Source organism: Heliangelus exortis, chromosome 2 (genome assembly GCF_036169615.1).
Source record: "Heliangelus exortis chromosome 2, bHelExo1.hap1, whole genome shotgun sequence".
In the NCBI taxonomy this organism is placed as follows: domain Eukaryota; kingdom Metazoa; phylum Chordata; class Aves; order Apodiformes; family Trochilidae; genus Heliangelus; species Heliangelus exortis.
In genome coordinates this window covers 119381850-119388731 of record NC_092423.1, presented here as the reverse complement: position 1 = coordinate 119388731, position 6882 = coordinate 119381850, and positions in this window count along the sequence as shown.

Sequence of the window (6882 nt, the reverse complement as noted above, 5' to 3'; positions counted from 1 at the left end):
AGGTGAGAAACCTCAGAGTCCTGACCATGACACTGGAATTGTCTTCAGGGAGTGGGACACGAGGAAAAACTCCAGACAGTGACAGAACAGGAAGTTACAGCAGCTGTAGGAGCTGCAGTTAATGAATTTCCCAGTGGGGCTTTAGCTTTCGCTCTGCCTTGCTCCCTCTGGCCCAGAGTGCTGTATTAGTTTCTCTGCTTCCCAGCCATCCCAGTCCCACAAGCTGTTTTGTGTAAGAGTTTTCAAGGCAGCAGATTGTGTTATGAGTCCCCAGTGAGAGAATAATTATAGGTTCCATTCCAAATATTTAGTAACAAAGGCTCGGCTTCCCAAGGTGAATCCTAGGAACACTGACAGCATATCCACATCTGATCATTCAAGCATCAGGAGGAGAGCAAAAATGAAAATATGCATTTTTTGAGAAAACAAGAAACCTGGGTCCCACAAGCTCAAGGGTTGTGGAATTTCAGATGCAATTTTGCCCCTTCAGTATGAAAAAGGGCTGCCCTGGCTGACCTGATCAGACTCATAATATGCTCTAGGTCTTCAGGCTGCAAATATTTATTATACCAAAAAGCCAAAGAAAACTGTTTGTTGTACACTGGAAGCACTTGTTTCCAAGCCTATTGTACTATGTTTTAGCTAAAATTGTGCATCTTTTCTAGGAGCAGAGAACTTGGGCACAAATTTTCTTCCAGTCCCTGTCCAAGTCCTAGCCCCAACCTGAGTTGGACAGTGGCTTGGTGATAGTTCCTACTGTTCTCATTCAGTAAAGGAGAAACTAGTTATTTCCTTGAGAAAACACCATCTCACCAACAGCTGTGCTCTGCCTATAAATAAGGTTTCTATATTAAAATGTATTTAAGATTATTTTTAAAAACTTACTCCCAAAGCTTATAACCTCCTCACAGACCTGGCACTACTACAGAGATTAATTTGCTCCCCCACCTAGAAAGGATATTTTAAACATCTTTAAATTACTCCATTTATTCTAGTTTGCGACACAAAAAGATGAGAAAGAATTTTCTGCATTTTCAGAACCACCCCAGTATTCCTCAGATATTCCCTGGGACTAACAGAGCCTTATTTGCACATGCAAACAGCTGGTGTGTTAAGTGAGCTACACATTATTCTTAAATGTCAAAATTGTTAGGTAAACAACCAGAGAAGTGGTCACTTCTGTAAATTCAGAATTAAAATATAGAGAGCAATTGTTTAAATGATTTTTGGGTCACTGACAGCAGAGAAAAGCTGGCATTTCTTACCAGGTTGTTTGGGTTGTGGGCACAAGTTAGAGATGAGAAAATCTGTGTCTGTTTTTGCTGGACTGTGGTAGTTTATGATCCCTCCACTGGAAGCCTTGGTCTCATCTGCCTCATGCTAATTTCCCACCACTGTGAGCACTTGCTGTACAAGAAGCTGGCAACCCTGCAGCCCTCAACATTTCAAGCATTTCAGTTCACAGGCAAGCCCTGGGAAAGCAGAGGCCTTGAGGAAACACTGGTCCCTTGGAGCTGCATCTGCATCAGGGCTCCCACTGTTGCTACCAGAAGTGAGGTTGAACTAGCAGGAGTAACAAGGCAAGAACTGGTGATGAAACCTCTGTGCAGAAACCCATAAAATGATGAGAACTGACTCTACCTTGATTTTAAGGATACTTGGATGTCACAGTTTAACACTGGCCCGGCAATTAAACCGATGGCAGACGCTCTCTATTAATCTCTCCTCCACCATAAGAAAGGAGAGAGAATAAGGGAGAGAGACTTATGGGTTGGAGACTAAACTACACAAGTTTAATGCAACAGTAATGATAAATGGGGAAAATTGCTAAATATATATATATATACAAGAAAATAGATACCACATTCCTCCCCCCTTTCCCCCAATAGCTCTCACATCAACCAAGGCTGCAGGGCAGCTCTGGGAAAGTCCAGGCTGGACTCCTGGAGTTGGCAGCAATCGGGAACTGGAGGCAGGAACACAGGCAGGCAAATGGATGGGATCCTTCCAGGATGCCAGGGGGAAGAAGGGAAGAAGGGAAGAAGGGAAGAAGGGAAGAAGGGAAGAAGGGAAGAAGGGAAGAAGGGAAGAAGGGAAGAAGGGAAGAAGGGAAGAAGGGAAGAAGGGAAGAAGGGAAGAAGGGAAGAAGGGAAGAAGGGAAGGCAGACCAACAGAAGCTTCTGCTGGTGGCCTTTTATAGCACTTCTGCTGGTGATCTCAGGTGAGGCCAATCAGCTGGTAAGGGTGTGGCTTGGCCCTCCTGATCCCTCAAATTATACTGAGGATAACGTATATGGGATGGAATACTCTGTTTGAGAAACTTGCTGTTTATTTCAGCAAGTGCAACTACCTACAAGAGACTTAGCAAAAAGCTAAGACAGAAGAATCACCTTTATCCTGGCCCAAACCAGGACATTGGAAGACCTTAGTTCTACCCTCTCCTCTGATCCTGCTGTTGACATGAAACTCCTCGCTTTATATGCCAGAGGTTTAAATAGCCAGGAGGTCCTTTGCAAAACAGCTGGAAAGGTTTTTCTGGCTTCCAGTGTGGCAGGAAACTTAATACTCCAGACACCCTGACACACTTCTGCCTGCCCATTAACTTCTGACATATGTAAAGACCTAACTTCTATCGAGTAAGGTTTGTTCTAAACAGTGGATCAAAATGTTCTTGCCTGTTAAAAAAACGGAAAAAAGTTCAAGGTAACTTTGCTTATCTGTAGCATAAATGAACTTGTCCCAATGAGTATTTGTAATTATCTTCTAAGAGCTTGTTTAGATGTGACAGTTGTAGATGAGAGTATGACAGGTATTCAAAACTCACTGGCTAGCCCAGAACAAATCCCTGCACACAGAACCATGATCTCCAGACCATTGGCCTTGTTTTAGTTAGGCTGGAACAATTTATGCATATTGCAGAACATGAGGGTACAGACTCATATCCACAAACACAAGTATATGCTTAAGCACAGTTATTCCAAGATAACTTCTGAGCAGGAATGGGCTGGTAGATGAGCTCAGGACTATGGCTGCCTGCAGCTGCAATGAGAAGAGAGGGCTGGACATCAGCAGGATGCTGGGCATGCACACAGCAACAGAAGCTGCTTAGCACAGGGTATGGAGGGGTGATCCCTGGAGCCATCTAGCACATCATTCTTCCTCTTCTGCTAAAAGCCTCTCCATGGGTACAGCTACTGGCTTTCATAATGGCTCAGCTCTAGGTATTCCCTTCAGCTCACTACCACAGCAGCTTTTATCAATAATTGGATTAGAAAAGAAAGGCTTCAGTTATCCCACTGCCTTAGACACTGGCCCAGAGTTTTTAAAAAATGTTTTCGATCAGGCTAATATTTTGAGGACAGTTTGGTCAGCCTGCACTGACAAGGATGTGTTTAAAGATTTCATTTTTTTTTCCAAACACATTGCAGCTCCTTGGCTAAGAGCTACAATTGCCCTGTTTAGAAAAAGGGAAACACACATCCTGCCAATTATGCACACACACACACAAACACTTGATCCTGACTTCTGCACATTCATCATTTAGCACTAAAGCTGGTTTTTTTGTGTGGAAGAAATGAATTGTTTGTGTATTGCCAGTATTAAGCAGCTAGATAAGCATGTAAGCTGGAATGTTACTTCTGAAGTTATTTTAAATATTTGGTTGTCCACTTAAACTATGTTTAAATAAAGTTAATATGAATGTCTTCATTTCTTTGATGGCATGATGAAGTTAAATTAAGTCATTAAATACATAGGAATTTAATGGCCAGGATGAAACACAACAGGCTAATTAGGGTCCTGGGATTTGGGGTTTTATGACACTAGATTTCTAACTTTGTCAGGGGCCATCCTTAGTCTTCCCAGCTTTTTTTGCAAGGGAGGAGAGCAGTTGTGTGACTTAACACCTGGAATTTAGGGTTAGGAGCTTCATGACAAAGTAAACCTTAAATCAGGACCCCTCATCAACCAGTTCTGCCCAAGCCCCCGTTTCAGGGGCCATTAGAAGACCTTATCTCTGTGATGGACAGTTTTAGTTCCTGTTCGTGGAGTAGGAACTTGGACACATGGCAAACTGAGCAGAGTCCAAAGCTGCTGCACTTGGAAAACTTGGGTTTAAAACATTAATGGCCAGAAAGACTCTGAGGCGAAATACTTACCAGATTACTATTTGCTTTATGATCATCTGGTTTTGTTGGACGGGTGTTTAGGACTTGTCTACTCAGATACATGGAGAAAAATTAGAAATCAAATTCAGAGGCTCATGGTTTTATAAGCACTAAACTCTTGTGCAGATGTACTTTCAGAACCTCAGTGGTCCATAACTCACTCCTTTAATTAATGTGGATTTGCTACACAGCTTTGATCCCTCTGAATTTTTTCAAGTTGCTTCTGAAGACAAAGCTCCTCAGAGTGTTCATGCACAAAAGTTACAACACTTTATGATGGCATTTCAACGTAAAGAATGCTTGCTGCTGACCAGTTCATTCCATATGAAGCAAAAGGGAACTGTCCCTGATTAGCTTACCTCACACAGAGCTCTTTGAACAAATCCTTAGGATGTAAGTTTAAGTACACACTTACTGTGTGTTAAAAACTCCACATAAACCACCCCACAGGCCTAATGGGGTGCGGGGTAAGAACAACTTGCACTATATTGGGCATCTAGTTTGGGTGCTCCAGGCTGCAGCTACATTAACAGATAATATAACCAGTGAGTATACAGTGCAGGGAGCTACCAGCACCAAACTCTTTTTGTCTTGCTCCAACTACTTAACTGCTACACTCAGTATCTGCCACCCCCAGATTCCTTTTAAAGGCTCGGGAATGGAAAAGAAGGAAGACTCAATTTGAGAAGAGTTTAGATTTTATTGAGGTTTTTTCCCCAGAGACCTTGGTTTTATTGGACAGAGGGAATGTCTAGGTTTACAGACTCCTATTTAGCTCTATAAAGACCATGAGGCTGATCCAGGCTCTACTACTAATTAGGATTGCCCATATAGGAGATTGGTATGGGATGTGTGAATTCAGCTTAGTCTACAACTGATTCCTACATGGTCAAGCTTTTAAGAGACACTAATTCACTTTCATCGTATGCGCCCTAACCAGAAACCAATCACAGACTGTCTGAGGTGGGAAAGGATCTCTGGAGGTCAGTCATCTCATTCAACCTCACTGCTCAAGCATGACCATCTAGAGCCTGTTGGCTCTAGATGCTTTTGAATATCTCCATGGAGACTCCATAACCTCTCTGAGCAACCTGTACCAGTGCTTGGTTACCCTCAAAGTGAAAAAGTGTTTGCTGATGTTCAGTGGGAACCTCCAGTGTTTCAGTTCGTGCCCACTGTGTGTCCAGCAGATCAAGGGAGGTTCTCCTCCCCTTCTACTCTGCCCTGGTGTGACCAAACCTGGAATACTCTATCCAGTTTTGGGCTTCCCAAAGTACAGGGATGTACTAGAGAGAATCCAACGGAGAGCTACAAGGATAATTAAAGGACTTGAACATCTCTCCTATGAAAAAAGACTGAGAAAACTGGGGCTGTTTAGTCTTGAGAAAAGAAGGCTGAGAGGGGATCTTATTAATGTCTATAAGCATCTGAGGGGTGTGTGTCAAGAGGATGAGGCCAATCTCTTTTCAGTGGTGACCCAAAATAGGACAAGGAATAAGGGGTTTAAACTAGAACATAGGAAGTTCCACCTCAACATGAGGAGAAACTTCTTTGCTGTGAGGGTGATGGAGCACTGGAACAGGCTGCCCAAAGAGGTTGTGGAGTCTCTGGACACTTTCAAAACCTGCCTGGATGTGTTCCTGTGTGGCCTGCCCTGGGTTATTGTGCTTTGGCAGGGAGGTTGGACTATATGATCTTTGTAGGTCCCTTTCAACCCCTAACATTCTATGATCGCCTCTGGTCCTGTCACGGGGCACCACTAAGAAGAGTCTGGCTCTAAAAAACTGTGCAGACTGCACAGACCTTCAAAGCATAAGCTCAGGAATAAGCTACCACAAGGCAAACCCAGTTGTGAACATGCTTCTGATATATGTTATATTGCAGCAACTGCCTGTACACATGTACTTATCATGGGGCAAATATATGCGATTTTGTTTCTCAGAGAGGAAGAAGTTCTTTCACACCTTCTGAACTTTGGTTTAAATAAAACACATGTAAACCCTTAAGGTACCATTCCTCTGACCATGCCCAGATGATGTTGCTTGATCATCTGTAGCAAGGAAGCAGACAGCTCCTGTGTTGTGAAGCTATCTAATCATCAGATAGGAACACAATTAACACTCACCAAAAAAACTCTGGTCACTCGTCCTAAGGCACCACTGCAGATGCATCAGAGGTGTGATATGTCCTGCTTGGAATACAATACTATAGAATGGTCTTAAAATGTCTTGTTTATGTGAATGTAAGCTTAGCACCACAAGAATAGAAGCTTTCTGAGAAGAATTACATCAGCTGCCTGTCCCATTTGGTTTTTACAGTGAGACAAAGAAAGGTATCAAGAGGAGCTCTGGTACTAACTCACCTGGGTATAACAGGAAACTTCTTACAGAATTAAGGAAAAGGTTCCTAATCCAACATACCAGTTTAAAGTATTAATTAAAAATTTTTACCAGAGCTACTTAGACTTCACTTGTTTTGTGCTGAAATAATGAAGTCCACCAGTTAATTGCTGTGTAGCTACAACTCTGAAGAGACAAAGTAATTGCTGTTGCATTAAAGGAAACTCTAAGCATCACATGCTATTTGCAGGAGATTTGAGCAACCAAAACAAAGGAAACCCCAGCTCCCAACTCCATCTTCAGTCCCCAGTCTTCTCTTCCTACTTCATAGGAAGCACTCATGAAACTGGGAAGACATCAAGTCAACAAAAAACCCT